General features: G+C 43.5%; 1 long non-coding RNA gene across 1 annotated transcript; it reads right to left on the bottom strand.

Moving 5' to 3' along the window:
* Positions 1 to 1,101: 1,101 nt before the first annotated feature.
* Positions 1,102 to 13,742, bottom strand: LOC143820682 (uncharacterized). Its single transcript, XR_013225460.1, has 3 exons — positions 13,631 to 13,742; positions 2,708 to 2,780; positions 1,102 to 1,221 (listed from the first exon to the last, which is right to left on the bottom strand). It is a non-coding gene; the product is annotated as an uncharacterized LOC143820682 (long non-coding RNA).
* Positions 13,743 to 16,956: the final 3,214 nt, after the last annotated feature.

The raw sequence follows: 16,956 nt of genomic DNA on the forward strand, positions 1-16,956 counted from the left end.
TGAGGAGCTCATTCAGAGTGTTCAGTCATGCAAATTTGTTAATCTTTTAATGATGTCTACTAACAATTTCAGTAGACAGACAGATTAGCATTAGCAATATCAATTCGGAGTTCCAGTCAAGTTCTAATTCACCTACCAACCAGTTTATTTAGCATCCCTAATAGGTTTGCATTAATTTTTGATTCAGCAGTATACATTCACATGATGGAGAGATGGTAGATACAGGTCTACAATGCTGCTTCAATAACCTTAAGACACCTTTCTCATACAGCGTCCAATCAAGAGTGTCCATCCCAATAAAACCCTTATTTGTGTACCTGAAAAAAGGGTCAGGCCAAAAAATATATGCTAGAGGCAGTTTGCACCAGCAAGTGTTATTTTTAGGATGTGCGCAGATACAATTTATGTACGACTTGAGGATCAGTAGAGCTCGAAACTAATGATTCTGCTCTTTAGAAGATCTGAGTGGTAGTTTGGCGATAGAGAATTAGATTCTGTAGAAGGGTGGGGAGCCAGTCATGACCGATGAATCTTCATTCCTTTAACCCAGGGGAGGGCAAACTGTGGCCCTCCAGATGTCCATGGATTACAAGTTCCATGACAGGGGCTTATGGGACTTGTAGTCCATGGACATCTGGAGGGCCACAGTTTGCCCACCCCTGCTTTAACCTGTTCTTCCTCTTTCAACCTTTTTCTCATGGTGGATTTTATCTGTCTGTAGACCAGGGATAGTCAAACTGCGGTCCTCCAGATGTCCATGGACTACAAGTCCCACAAGCCCCTGCCAGCATTTGCTGGCAGGGGCTTGTGGGAATTGTAGTCCATGGACATCTGGAGGGCCGCAGTTTGATTACCCCTGCAGTCTTTTAGAACTTATTCCCCTCCCAATCCCTTCTTCTATGCAGCCAGTCACATTTGTCTGTACGCTGATGTTACCTGATGACAGCTTCCTGGACATCCTAGCCAATCAGGAGTAAATTTTAGTATTAAACAAATTCACATTGCTTTTGCAATCCCCCCCCCCACACACACACACACACATACACACACATCAGTTGTCAGAGGATATTTTTTTCTGTCAAACATTCCTTTTGCAAACTGGCCCATTTCATTTTAGCACTAGCATTTATTTCTTCGGTTATATTTTCCTTGTTCCTTTATGAAGTTTAATATTGTGAGCCATTACTTCGGTTTGTTCCTGTCTACACTTATGACTGGCACCTGCAAACAATTTAACAGTTATTAAACCATTTTATTATTTTTGCTAGGGGAAGTAAAGATTTCACAGAAGACATCATATGCAGTGAATGTTAATTATTTGGGGAATTTGCTAGTCAAAGATAAGGTACAATTCTGAAGTGACATTAACGTGGCGATGCCATAAAATTTAGATGATGAAAGCTAGAGGTTTCTTCAAACAAAGTGCAATAGACTCAATTCAATAAACATTACAAACCACGGAACCGCACTATATATCAAGTTTCTCCGTGTATAAATGATTGCTTTTAGAACTCATAATACTTAAATATGCTGTGAATCTTGGCTCAACAGAGCTAATATATACCAATCACATTCCCATTATCAGTTCAGCCTGAGAAAATTTTCAGACAATTCAGCTATTGAGAGCTTATTGAGAGCTCTGGAAGCAGCTCCAGGATTTGGGATTTTTCTTTAAAGAAAAATGTGTACCCTGCTTCTCTATAGTCTTTGCCCAACTGCACCTTCATCAGGTGCTGTTTTCCTGCTTAGAGGGGAGGAATCCATCTTCTTTCTTTCTGTTCCATATATGTAGAACAGAGAAGAAATCTGTAGTTTTTCTCCCTATGTTACCACTAGGAAAGAGTAATCTTGTGATGGGGCAGTGGGAAAATATTCCACCATACTTAAAGAATTGGTAGACAATATAGACCCATTTATGCATGGTGGCAGCCACGCCGGGATCTTGCTGGGCATTGCCCCAGCACTTCCCACATATTCATGGGGGAGGGAATCCCCTGGCATATGCAGGCTGCCCCAGTGTAGTGCACGGGCAAAACGCTGGGGCTGGAAAGCTCAGCACATTGCCGGAGGCAGCAGCAGTGGGGAGGGAGGGAGTGGGGGGCATGGGACCCCCACCACATGATGGTGGAGAGTGGCATGCTGCTGTCCCACCAAGGTGGGGATGGGGGGACTCCATGGCATGTGGTGTCTCTGAGGGGACACCGTAGGTCAGGGGAAGGGCCAGGCCCAAAGGCCAGGCTCTGCCAAATATGCACTGTGTTGGCCCAACCTAGCCCTCACTGGTGCCCGCGGCATCCCAGGGAATGCAGAAGATTCCGTGTTCTCATGCCACAGGCCTTCCAGGGCACTGTACCGAGCCAGAGCTGGGATGGCCCAAACTAGAAAACTGTAATCTTTTTGGTTATAATTATTCCAGTTTATTCTGTCCATGTTGCCTTCATATCTATGATGTACAAACATAAACCAAAACGGGTTTTGGATAAACACAAAAAAATTTCTTTTTCAATAGCCCGTTTTCAAAGTTGTTTTCTTCCTCAGTGGTTTTTATCATATAAATTTCTCCTCAGGCTCACTGTTTCATGGAGGTTTCTTTACTGCTCTATGGCTGTGAGAACCTCCACCTCAGGCAGGAGGACCCGAAATGGCCCAAAAAAGTTACTGCTAATCAGAATTAAGAGTGATGGATAAGACAGACCAACAGTCTTACTCTGTATGATGCCTCTGCTTTGCACAAGCTGTCATGCATGGGACCTTTCCAGCAACCTAGCTCCATGGGATTCCTAGTAAAGAGCAAAGAAGAAAATCACTAAGAGATGGAAGGAGATGGCAAATCTATCCTTACTGTCATCAAGGAACAGAAGTATTTCTGATCTCCTAGCACTGCCATGTTAATCTGCCTTTTCTCTTGCTATAGCGGATGAGACTCAGAATGTTTCCTTTAGATTGTGGGTGTAATTGGCTCCCTAAGGGAAACTGTGCAACTCTCCTACACAAAAGCACACTTTCTGGATCCTGTTAGCCATTGGATGCATTGATGCCTTTTTAATTCTCAAAGCAAGGATGGCCTGCCTCCCCCTTCTCTAGCCATTGGTCTGTGGGGCTCACTGACACTTAATTTCACCCAAGCTAAGTACTTGTCATGTCTTGAAAGACTACCTAGCCCTCAACATCCACCACAAGCAACATGATAATTTACTGTTTAAGTGATGTTTGGGTTGGTGCACAATTTAATTAAATGGTATAATATAGTTTGGTTTCAGATTCCCCCCCCCCCAAATATGGCTACTTATGATCTTTGTCCATTTTGTTACATCTTAACTGTCATTTGAGTGTGATTTAACTTCTATCTATCAGGTGTTTTTTGTATAATCAAGACATGACCAGGCAGGAAAACCAATAGAAGGAATGTGTGAATGATCAAAGAAGTACACGAAGACCAGTAAAATGTTCCATATTTTCCCCACCCTGTGCTGGAATTGACAGCAGCATTGATCTTTCTGAGTTACCAAAGAAGAAATTCTGCACCATTGATTGGGGAACATGTGCTAGTATGTCAATCCCAGCCTTACCAGAAAGTAAATCTAATTTGACTGCTGTTGAACATACCACCAAGTAAATTTGCCTGAGGCTATAGTTCAGAAGGTGCACAAGGCATGGGCTAAGAATTTACAAAGAGTCTGCTGGACCAGGTTAATGGCCCCTTCTAGCATCCCGTGCCTCACAATGGCCCATCAATACATCTAGAAAGCTGACAAGCTATGGTGGACCGACCGCAAGCCAGATAAATAAACTTATTGGGAAAAATCATATAGTAGGAGAGGAAACAGGAAGTAGAAGGGAAGGGATATATAATCATAGAATTGGAAAGGACCTTCAGGGACCTCCAGAGTCCAACCCCCTACACAATGCAGGAACTCACAACTACCTGCCCACCCATGGTGACCCCAATTTCATGCCCACGTGATCTCTCCACCAAAAATTTCCAGAATCCAACCTGGTCTGAAAGAAATTCACCTACCCAATTAGCGATTCCCTGAATATAAAAGGAAGAGCCACAAGAGACAAACACTGGCACATCCCTTCCTGCCCACCCACTCACAATCTGCCTAAGTTCATAAAATCAACATTTTTGTGAGATGACTATCTAGCCTCGCTTAAAAACTTCCAAAGGAGGAGAAGGTTTGCTGAGTAATGCAGCTGTTATGTATTCACAAGTTCCACAATAAACCATGTTCTGAATCAAAATTATAATAATTTGCATGATACAACAAATGGCCACCTTTGTTCTTTGCATTCTCAACTGGAATTCTGAGGTAAAGTATCCTTGAACATGGATGTTCCATTTACCTAACATGGAGCAGTAGCCATTCATGAACTTTTCCTCCATGAATTCAGCTGAATCCCCATTTTGAAGCTATCTAAGCTAGTGATCATTCATAGCAATGAATTCCATAATTATGTGTTGTGGGGAAAGCTGTTCCTTTCTATTCTGAATCTATAGCCCACCAAGTTTACTGGGCACCCTTGAGGGAGAAAAAGTTACCACTATCCATTTCCTCAATACTAATAATTCATTAGGGAAACAATAATATCAGAGCCCAGCAGCACCTTTAAAACCAACAAAGATTTATTCAGGGCGTGAGCTTTTGAGTGCAAGCACCCTTCGTCAGACTATGAACTGACCATCATGACAGTGGGAATATCATGATGTTCAGTTCCTAGCCTGAGGAGGAGTGCTTGCACTCGAAAGCTCTTCCCTTGAATAAATCTTTGTTGGTCTTGAAGGTGCCACAGGATTCTGGTTCTTTTTGTTGTGCTGCTTCAGTCCAACACGGCTACCCACTTGAAAATAAAAAATGAGTAACGGTTAAGTATTTGTTGTCAAGCGCTGGGCAACCATTGATGTAATCTTGCCTGTTGCTTAGAAAATGTACTTGCCCTGATACATGCTACATCAGTATGAACATTTTTGTTGCCCATTAGTAATGTCACTTCTGCCAGTGCAATCTGACTTCACTTAAGATGACTTAGAAGTGTCTGTGTAATGCCACTCACTGCATTTCTTGATTTATAATCTGCTTTTCTTAAGGGATTTTATTGTGCTACTTCAGACTAACACAGCTACCCATCTGAATCTATCATTAGGGAAAATTAGCTTAAATCCAAAGATGCAAATTATTATTCAAATAAATCCAAATTACTGTTTTGCCCAGTAAAAAAGTAAAGGTGTGTGTGTGTGTGTGTGTGTGTGTGTGTGTGTGAGAGAGAGAGAGAGAGAGAGAGAGAGATTTAACGTTCTTCCAGATTCATGTGCATCACATCACTTAAATCCTGGTGCACATTCACTACTTCACTATCTTATGAGCAATGAAACATCAAGTACAATAGTGAGGTAACATGAGCAGGGCATGCAACATGTAGTTGTAGGCATTTACACATGTCATTGTTTTAACCATTGATTATGGAATATAAAGGGACCCCTAATGGTCACACTGTAACTCTCTATAAGCCTACAAGGCAACTTCTGTCTTTGTACTTGGAGTGACCAACAAAATAACATTGCAGATAATATTACTCTACCACAACTTTATTCTTATTTATATATTTCCAACCACACACACACACATGAAGTTGCCTTATCAGACCAGTGGTCTATCAGACCAGTGGTCTATCAACATTGGTATTGCCCACTCAAATTGGCCACAGCTCTTCAGGGTTCCAGGCAGAGATCTTTCACATCCCATGCATGGTCCTTTTTTCTTTTTTACTGCAGATGACTTCCCGCCCTCCTAAAATCATACTTATTTGGCTGCTTGTTCTTCTGTGAAGGTTTTGAAAATATGGCTTACAATCCTTCCTTTTCCTTTCCCCACAACAGGCATCCTGTGAGGTGGGTGAGGCTGAGGGAGCCCTGCTATCACGGCTCATCAATGCTGTGGTGAGCCCAAGGTCACCCAGCTGGCTGCATGTGGGGTAGCACAGAATCAAACCTGGCTTGCCAGATTAGAAGTCAACACTCCTAACCACTAGACCAAACTGGAAGGAAGGGAGGAAGCTGATCTGTCATGTTTTTGACAAAGAATTTAAACTATGAACAATTCATACGTATTTTTTTTAAAAAACACATACATGCATGCACACAAACACACAATCCCAGCTTGCAGTCCTGGTGACCTTGTTTTGAGAGAGGTTAGGGCCTTGGCCTTTTCCCTCACTGATGCAGTCACACATATGTATATTAAAGGAAGAGCTGCCTTCATGTGAGTTTGACTAAAGACCTGTAAAATACCTTGCAGGAATCTTGAGAGGTGATGTCTCTATTTTAACAGTCATTCCCGTAGATTCCCTCAGTAATAGTAAATCCCTTTGTCCCTTTTGAAAACGAAGTAAGGGAGCTTGATTTAAACAAAAATTAAGGACAACTCACATTTGAATATTATATCTATGGGCACAGAGCCAAAATGGATGCATCAACCTCAGTTTTGGATCCAGGCCAATGTCTCTGAGTCCCAGTTGTTCAATTTTATAGCTACTGAACGAAAGTGGGGGAGAAATATGCAAGAGATGTAATATGGTTTAGTATCCAATGTTTCAGGGCTTGTTAAGGTGCAAATGTTGGCATTTATGTGCAGGGAAAGCATAAAATTAATACCGCTTTCCTTTTTTTTTTATAAAAGGAGAAAATGGTGGCGGCAGCTCAATGCTTTACCATGCCCTAAATAATAGCAATGTGTATTCTGCGTAAAGGTATTCTGTGTAAAAATTGAGAAGAAAAGGAATGTGCTGAATCACAAGTTCTTTTCTAATAAACCAAAAACTCTGTTGTTGTTTTTTTACACACCCTCTTCAGAGAAGTGTCTGAATGTTTTGTGCGGAACATGCTGGGAGCCTGAGGTTTTTGTTCCCTCCATTTTTGCTAGTTATGAACCTAGTAAGTAGCACTGTGTCCTCTTTTAGACTCTTAGAAATATGTATAGATTTAGTCTCGACAGTATTCAGAAGGCTGTTAGTATCAGAGCTTTTTCATAGCCAGCTTTATGTTATGTCAGGCTAGAGCAAAGGTGGACAAATTGGGAGGGGCTCATGGGAATTGTAGTCCATGGACATCTGGAGGGCCACAGTTTGCCTACCCCTGGGCTAGAGGGTAGGGATGTCAGCCAAAGCAGCCCTTGAGAGCTTTCTAGGGCCCATTCTGCACACATTGGATAATGCACTTTCAATGCACTTTAGAAGTCGATTTTCCTGTTCTGTACAGGAAAATCCAGCTGCCAAAGCACATTGAAAGTGCATTATCCTATGTGTGCAGAATGGGTCTAGGGCAGGGCCAGGCATTTACAAGATGGCAATTCTGGTTCTATTGTAGCAAAAATACTTTTCACTTCAATTTTCTCCTGCTCATGCAACAGGTATTAGTAGAGGACCCACTATAGTGGGACACCTGACCCTTCTACATAAAGGGGGTTAAGAGCAGAATTTAACTACCTAGCAGAACTTCCCAAAACAGTGCCTTGGGGGTTTTGAACAAGAAATTCCTGGCTTTCCACAAGGACTCTAGCAGCCTAGCCAAACAGATTAAAAAGCTGTGAGGGTGAGTGAGCCAAAGACAGTAACAACCATGAGAAGAAATGAAAGGAAGTAGTAGCAACCTTGTTTGAGGAGGGGAAGTGTGTCCAAAAGCATTACAATCATAATTGTCTTTGGCAACTAGTAACCTATCAGTCAGATGAAATGACAGTGAGGATAAGTGAAGCCAAGGTCAGTGAACACAAGGGGGGGAGGGGAGTCAGCAACCAAGAAGAAGTGATAACAAAGTGCCAAACAGCCTCAAAACCATTTGAATATTCAGCAAGGTAAGTAAATTATGTTGATTCATAGAATCATAGAGTTAGAAGGGGCCATACAGGCCATCTAGTCCGACCCCCTGCTCAGTGCAGGATCAGCCTACAGCATCCATGAAAAATAGCTGTCCATACAATTCTTAAAGATAGCCTGTGCAGGGGAGCTCATTGCCTACTTAGGCAAGCCCATTCTACTGCTGAAGTAGATTATACAATGCTTTCTCCGCATCCAAAAACAAAAGCACAGCTTTCTTTTTTTCTTATTCATAAATTCAATTCATTCTATTATAAATTGCATATTATTTTTCGTGTTCCTCTTTGGAACAAAACCAGTTTGATCATTATTGTGGCAAAGATTTTGTAATCTGCATTTCAATACAGGTGAAATACAGTGAAGTACAGGACTATTTGAGAAGTTTTGGATGGATCAACGTGGCATGAAGACTCAAGGAGCTGAGGTAGTGACATATTGAGTCTGGGCCATGTTTGTCTTCCTACCTCGGGGGAACAGCTTTTACACATGCAGCAAGTGTAAATTAGTGGCTCTGCTGGAGGAGAAGGTACAGGGATTACAGAAAGGCTTGAACACGCTGCAATATATAAAGGAGGGTGAAGAGTTCATGGACAGAACTCATAAAGCACTCTTGAGTGAGCAAGTGCAGGAGGAGGGAAAGTTATCAAAACATAAGCTGGAGCACCAAACACAGGAGGGTATTAAATAGAAGGCTGTTACGCATAGGAGTAGAAGAATAAGGAGAAGCTGTGCCCCATTGATGCTCAGCAATTGTTTTAAGGATCTGCCAGAAGATGTTGATTCAGGAAGACAGGAGCATGAGCAATTCTCCATGAAGAGCAAGCCTCCATGAAGACCAGGAAACAAGTCACAGGCCTCAACAGGTAAGAGTTCTAGGACTTCTCCCCCACAGATCCCACAAAGTCCAAAAACCACTTCACAGGCTGCCAAAGGTGAGAGTCAGAGGGGAAGCCCAACTCCAGTTAGACACTGAAGACCTACTAAAATGGTATCACAAACAGCTCACCTGAGTTGCCCAGGAGGGCAACTCTCCCTTCTACCATGTATGGCGATTCTCTTTCTTTTTTTTTTAAGCAAACTGTTTGGAGCAACAAATATGCATTAAATCGCCTAGGCAAAGCAAAAAAAAAAAAAAAAAATCCCCACCAGTTAATACACCAAGCATGCCTCTCTAAACTCCCCTCCCCCCCAAAAAAATCAGGAACAAGATTGCTTCAAGGCTAATGATTCCGAAAGGGGTGGCATTTAAAAAAGCACTATGCATCTATGATTACATGCATTAATAATCTATGATTAGATGCATAGGTGTCTAAACGAAGTTTTACTTTAAAAATTTAGCTTGCTTCACGGGCCCTTTAAACAGGGAGAAAGGTTATTGGATGCCTGGCTTGATTAACTGGTGAAAGAGAGTCATGAGTATAATGTGTTCCTCTTCTCCGCCATTTCAAGCCAGCGTGCAGAGTGCCCAGAAGCATGAGAAGGCGGAAGAGGGAAGGGAGAGCCAGGAGGCAAGGAATGGCCGGAAGCGCATTATTTAATAGCATTACCCCATGGTGCTGGCGTAACGCTATTTTTTTCAATGTGCAGAAATGCCCTAGGTTTTTGTCTTTCAAAAGAGCTCAACCTTGCTTCAGTTTTTGTTTTATTACTTCCCCCCCCTTTCTAAACTTTTTTTAATATAATTAGTGACTTCCTATGCTGAAACTTGACTATGGTTTAATAAACTATCCTTGAGATGGAGTAGCAAACCTTTAAAAAAGTTTAAGGCTCTTTAATAAACTTCTCCTGACTAGATTGGAACAAGCCAGATTTTATTTATGGAAATTCAGGAGCTCCCTCCTGAAAACTGAAAAACGACAGGATCACCAAATGGGAACTTTGTCTAAAAATGTCTGCCTTCCCTGCAGCTCAGAGCACCACCTGCTGCTTTTTAAAAAGTTAATTTAACCTATTATACCACTGTTTTGAAGGCACACAACCTTGACTCCTTTAATATCCTCCTAACACTGGCCTAGTTAGAGAGGAAATAAATCCCGATGCTGAAATTTAATTAAAAGTGTTTAAAAGTTAGACCATTCCTAGAACTTATTACAAAAAAAAACTATTTAGCAGCACTTAAGTATTGTACTCAATACCCCTTGAAGCCAGCAGCCCGCATTTGGAATGGGGTCATTTTAAGAAACGTAAATGAAGTTGTAGTTTTCCATTTTCCTTGGTAAATGGCACTGCGAAATAGGGACGCTGGTTCCCAGTACGTTGTTGCATTGCTGAGAATTTATTTGAAATTTTGTTAGGCTAATGTTGCATTGATTTTAGTTTATTTCATGTCTCCCCATTGTTCTTGATTTTTGTGTTGGTAAACAGTTGTGTAATAGCCAACACACCTTGCCTTCAGGCATGCCTGGCAATTGAGCGCAAACCAGATAATCACATTGTCACGACACACACACATACCCTTGCTTGCATGATTTGAGTGTAGCACCAGCATTTAAAAAAGGAATTTAGGGGATTGGAGGGAGGGGGGTTACAATAAATCTGGGCTTACACAGGAAGGGAATAAAAGCAACTAAAAGGTAAAGGTATCCCCTGTGCAAGCACCGGGTCATGTCTGACCCTTGGGGTGACGCCCTCTAGCGTTTTCATGGCAGACTCAATACGGGGTGGTTTGCCATTCCCTTCCCCAGTCATTACCGTTTACCCCCCAGCAAGCTGGGTACTCATTTTACTGACCACGAAAAGATGGAAGGCTGAGTCAACCTTGAGCTGGCTGCTGGGATTGAACTCCCAGCCTCATGGGCAGACAGCTTCAGATAGCATTTCTGCTGCCTTACCACTCTGCGCCACAAGAAGCTCATTAAAAACAACTAGAACATAAAATTATGCTTCAAGCGTAGGGACTTGCAACCTGCAAATGTCTGCATGCTACATTTTTGTGGCTGACATTTTTCATTACCTTACTGAACATGTGCTAGCTGAACAGAGATTTGTAAAAAAAAAAATGGTGGGCTGGATGGGAGGTAGTATCACCCACTTTTTCAAAGAAAATGCAAAACCTCCGTAGATGCAGAATGCCAGACATGATTTCAGAGTCTAAATTTAGCACCTGACACAGTGAGAAAAATAGAGAACTCCGAACTGTGGAAATGGGATAAAAACAGAATGGTTTTGCCTTTATTGAGTATCATCTCTACCGGTAAACATAAAGATTCTTGAATCTGTATTTAAAATACTGAAAAAGCTGAAAGATGTCTAGCTAGAAGTGTGCATTCGGGTATTCTGAGCCGAATAATTACCTGACAATTCCAAAAAGGTTATTCCCAGGTATTTTTTTAGAATACCCGAATGCACACCTCTAGCGGTGTACTTTTAAAGGTCGTGTACAGAGTTAAAATATGGGCAAGGAGAGGTGCAGCTATAACAGACAAGGAGGAACTCGAATCCATTTAGCACAATGCATCAAAGGTTATAAACCATCAGGGGAGAGTGACAAAAAGGCTTGTTGAGAAGATCAATCTGGAGACAGGCTATTAAGTAATGAGTTAAGTAATTAAGAATTAAGTAATGGCTGTTATATCAAGATTGCCATGTTGATGAATAAAGCTATAACCATGTTGTACAATTTAATCTCAAACACATGTACCACCCTTACCGCAGAGCTTTTATGAAACACTAGCTATTTTTTTTTTAAATCTCCTTTAAAAAACCCTACTTTTAATAATGCCTCCCAAGTTCAATATTAATGATGGTGACAATCCAAATGGATAAGAATCAGCCTCCCAGATTTATGGCTAATTAATCACTGTGGTCATACAACCATCAGCATCCAGTCTCTTGACCCATATGGCCGGACTTCTCCCATGGTACAGTTAAACTTGCCAATGCCTTGGAAGTTTGTGGTCCTGGTGCCATTTTCAGGGTGCTTCCCCAATAAGATCAGCTATCTGCCTTGATGCTTATGTCAAAGGTAGCATGAAATTCATTTTTGTCTTCTTCAAGTGTCCTGTGTAGTTCAGGGGGTTGGTCTAGTTGACCCAGGAGCTCCCTTCCATCTCTATCATTAGATGATTGTAAGAATTTTGCTTTGTATCCAGCCACTTCTGCAGCCCATCTTCCAGCTGTTTGAGGCTGGCTCACAAATAACTTATAGTGACCTAGTGGGGTTTTCAAGACAAGAGGCATTCAAAGGTGATTTGCCACTGCCTGTCTCTGTCTCACAAACCTGGGGGGAGTCTCCCATCCAAACACTAACCGGGTTGACTCTACTTAGCTTCTGAGATCTGACATGATCAGGCTAGCCTACAACATCTACACAAAAGAGGGAACTGTGAGACTCAGGTGAGCTCTTTGTGATGTCATTTCACTAGGTCGCCAGAGTCTAACTGGAGTTGGGCTTCCCCTATGACTCCTAGTGTGTTTTAATATCCCCCAGCCAGTAACTGACATCCCTTCCTCTCCAAGGGAATTCAGGTGAGCTCTTTGTGATTTCAGTTTAGTAAGTCTCCACTTTTTAGCTGGTGGTGAGCTTCCCCTCTGACTCGTAGTGCGTTTTGATATCCCCACAACCAGTAACTTACATCCCCTCCTTTCCAAGGGAAATCACTTGACCACTTCGTGATGACATTTTAGTAGGTGTCCAGTTTCTAGGTGGAGGTGTGCTTCCCCTCTGACTCCTAGACTGTTGTGATATACCCCCATCCAGTAACTTACATTCCCTCCATTCAAGGGGAACTCTAGTCAGCTCTTTGTAATGTCATTTTATTAGGTATCCATTTTCTACCTGGAGGTGGGCTTCAGCTCTCACTCCGAGTGTGTTTCATATCCCCCCCAGCCAGTAACAGGCTTTCCCTACTCTCTGGGAAAACTCAGGTGAGCTCTTTGTGATGTCACTTTAGTAGGTCTTCAGTGTCTACCTCAAGGTTGACTTCCCCTAAGACACCTAGTGTATTTTGATTTCCCCCATCCAGTAACTGACATCACCTCCTCTCCAAGGGAACTCAGGTTACCTCTTTGTGATGTCATTTCAGAACATATCCAGCTTATAGCTGATGAGTTTCCCCTCTGACTCCCAGTATGTTTTGATTTCCCCGCAGGCAGAAACTGACTTCCTTTCCTCTCCCGGGGAACTCAGGTGAGCTCTTTGTGATGACATTTTAGTAGATCTCCAGTTTCTAGCTGGAGGTCGGATTCCCCTCTGACTCATAGAGTGTTGTGATATCCCACCAGCCAGTAACTGACATCCCGTCCTCTACCAGGGAACTCAAGTGAGCTCTTGGTGATTTCATTTTAGAAGGTCCCCAGTTTTTAGCTGGAGTTGGGCTTTCCCTCTTGACTCCTAGTGTATTTTGATATCCCCCCAGGCAGCCGCTGACTTCTTTTCCTATTCCGGGAAACTCAGATGAACTATTTGTGATTTCATTTTAATAGGTCTTCAGTGTCTAGTTGGAGGTGGGCTTCCCCTTTAACTCCTTGTGTGTTGTGACATCCACCCAGCCAGTAACTGACATCCCCTCCTATCCAGGGGAACTCATGTGAGCTCTTGGTGATGTCATTTTAGTAGGTCCCCAGTTTCTAGCTAGAGTTGGGCTTTCCCTATAACTGCTGGTGTGATATCCCCCCAGCCAGTAATTGACATCCCGTCCCCCACTGGGCAACTCAGGTGAACTGTTTGTGATACCATTTTAGTAGGTCTCCATAGTCTAGTTGGAGTTGGGCTTCCCCTCTGATCCCTATTTTGGTTTCCCCCCATCCAGTAACTAACCTCCCTTCCTCTCCATGGGAACTCAGGTGACCTCTTTATGATGTCATTTCTGTAGGTCTCCAGTTTTTAGCTGGTGCTGGACCTCCCCTCTAACTCCTAATAAGTTGTGATATCTCCCCAGCCAGTAATAGGCATCCCCTCCTCTCCAAGGGAACTCAGGTGAGCTCATTGTGATGTCATTTTACTATGTCGCCAATTTGTAGCTGGAGGTGGGCTTCCCCACTGACTCCAAGTGTGTTGTGATATATCCTCAGCCAGTAACTGACATCCCCTCATCTCCAAGGGAACACCGGTGGGCTCTTTGTAATGTCATTTTAGCTGGTCTCCAGTTGTTAGCTTGTGGTGAGCTTCCCATCTGGCTCCTAGGGTGTTTTGATATCCCCCCAGCCAGTAACTGAAATATCCTCCTCTCCATGGAAAGTCAGGATACCACTTTGTGATGTCATTTCAGTATGTCTCCACTTTCTAGCTGGAGGTGGGCTTCCCCTCTGACTTGTATTGTGATATCCCCCAGCCAGTTAGTGACATCCCCTCCTCTTCAAGGGAACTGAGGTGAGCTCTTTGTGATGTCATTTTAGAATGTCTCCAGTTTGTAGCTGGAGGTAGACTTCCCCTCTTAGTATGTTATGATATCTCCCCAGCCAGTAATAGGCATCCACTCCTCTCCCCGGGGAACTCAGGTGAGCTCCTTGTGATGTCATTTCACTAGGTCACCAGAGTCTAGCTGGAGTTGGGCTTCCCCTATGACTCCTAGTGTGTTTTAATATCCCCCAGCCAGTAACTGACATCCCTTCCTCTCCAAGGGAATTCAGGTGAGCTCTTTGTGATTTCAGTTTAGTAAGTCTCCACTTTTTAGCTGGTGGTGAGCTTCCCCTCTGACTCGTAGTGCGCTTTGATATCCCCACAACCAGTAACTTACATCCCCTCCTTTACAAGGGAACTCTGGTGACCACTTTGTGATGTCATTTCACTAGGTCTCCAGTTTCTAGTTAGAGGTGTGCTTCCCCTCTGACTCCTAGTGTGTTGTGATATCCTCCCAGCCAGTAGCAGACATCCTGTCCCCTCCTGGGCAATTCAAGTCAGCTGTTTGTGATACCATTTTAGTAGGTCTCCAGAGTCTAGCTGGACTTGGGCTTCCCCTCTGACTCCTAGTGTGTTTTAATATCGCCCCAGCCAGTAACTGACATCCCTTCCTCTCCATTGGAACTCAGATGAGCTCTTTGTGATGTCATTTTAATAGATCTCCAGTTTCTACATGAAGAAAGGCTTCCCGTCTGACTCTTAATGTCTTGTGATATCCCCGCAGCCACTAACAGACATCCCCTCCTCTCCATGGGAACTCAGGAGGCCTCTATGTGATGTCATTTCAGTAGGCCTCCAGTTTCTAGCTGGAGGTGGGCTTCCCCTGTGACTCATAGAGTGTCGTGATATCCCACCAGCCAGTAACTGACATCCCGTCCTCTACCAGGGAACTCAAGTGTGCTCTTGGTGAGTTCATTTTAGACGGTACCCAGTTTCTAGCTGGAGTTGGCCTTTCCCTATAACTCCTGGTGTGTTGTGATATCTCCCCAGCCAGTAAGTGACTTCCTTTTCTATCCCGGGAAACTCAGTGAGCTTTTTGTAATGTCATTTCAGTAATTCTCCAGTTTTTAGTTAGTGGTGGGCTTCCACCCCGACTATGAGTATGTTGTAGAATTCCACCAGCCACTAACTGACAAACCCTCTTCTCCAAGGGAACTCAGGTTGGCTCTTTGTGATGTCATTTCACTAGGTCTCCAGTGTCTAGCTGAAGATGTGCACCATTCTAACTCCTAGTGTGTTGTGATATCCCCCCAGCCAGTAACTGACATCCCGTCCCCTCCTGGGCAACTCAGGTGAGCTGTTTGTGATACCATTTTAGTAGATCTCCAGTGTCTAGCTGGAGGTGGGCTTCCCCTCTGACTCACAGTCAGTTTTTATATCCCCCCAGCCAGTAACTTACATCCCCTCCTTTCCAAGGGAACTCAGGTGACCACTTTATGATGTCATTTCACTAGGTCTTCATTTTCTAGTTGGAGGTGGGCTTCCCCTCTGACTCCTAATGTGTTGTGCTATCTCCCCAACCAGTAACTGACCTCCCTTCCTCTCCATGGGATCTCAGGTGAGCTCTTTGTGATGTCATTTCTCTAGGTCTCCAGTGTCTAGCTGGAGATGTGCAACCCCTGTCTCCTAGTGTGTTGTGATATCCCTCCCAGCCATTAACAGACTTCCTTTTCTCTTCCCAGGAACTCAGGTGACCTCTTTGTTATGTCATTTTAGTATGTCTCCAATTTGTAACTGGAGGTGGGCTTCCCCACTGACTGAGTGTGTTGTGATATATCCTCAGCCAGTAACTGACATCCCCTCCTCTCCAAGGGAACTCAGGTGAGCTCTTTGTGATGTCATTTTAGAATGTCTCCAGTTTGTAGCTGGAGGTAGGCTTCCTCTCTGACACATGGTGTGTTGTGATATCCCCAAGCCAATAACTGACCTTCCCTCCTCTCCATGGGAACTCAGGTGAGCTCTTTGTGACGCCAGTTCAATGGATCTCCAGTTTCTAGCTGGTGGTGGGCTTCCCCTCTAACTCCTGATGTGTTTTGATACCCCCCCCCCACCAGTAACTGACTTCCTTTTGTCTGCCGGGGAAATCAGGTGGGCTCTTTGTGGTGTTATTTTAGCAGGTCTCCAGTCTTTAGCTGCTGGTGGTCTTCCCCTCTGACTCCTAGTATGTTTTGATATCCCCCAGCCAGTAACTGACATCTCTTCTCCATGGGAACTCAGGTGAGCTCTTTGTGCTGTCATTTTAGTAGGTCTCCAGTTTCTAGTTGGAGATGGGTACTACCTCCATCCTCCTGGTGGTGCCTGGTCCCTAGGAAGCCTGCTTGACCTCAACCAGGGCCAGATGCTTCTCCATTCTTGTCCCCACTGGTGGAATGAGTTCCCAGAGGAGATCAGGGCCCTGAAAGAACTTAAACAGTTCCACAGGGCTGAAAAAGCAAGTTCCTCTGCCAGGCATTTAGTTGGGGTCAACCCAAACCATTGCTTCCAATTGGCCACCAAGTTCCCTCCCCCCCCTACTACGACTGCCACTAATCTGCCTAATCTGCCTAACTCACTGGGTCCCAGTATGAATTGAGCTGATGCTCTTTTGCAGCTCCATCGTGTAATGTTTTTGTTGTTATAATGTTATTACTGTTATCACCTGTTATTACCATATGTTATCTATATCGTTTTCCTGTTTCCTGTAAACCACACGGATCCTTCGGGGAGGGCAGTATGTAAAGACAATAAATAAACAAACAAGCAAA

Source organism: Paroedura picta, chromosome 11 (assembly GCF_049243985.1).
Source record: "Paroedura picta isolate Pp20150507F chromosome 11, Ppicta_v3.0, whole genome shotgun sequence".
Classification (NCBI taxonomy): Eukaryota; Metazoa; Chordata; class Lepidosauria; order Squamata; family Gekkonidae; genus Paroedura; species Paroedura picta.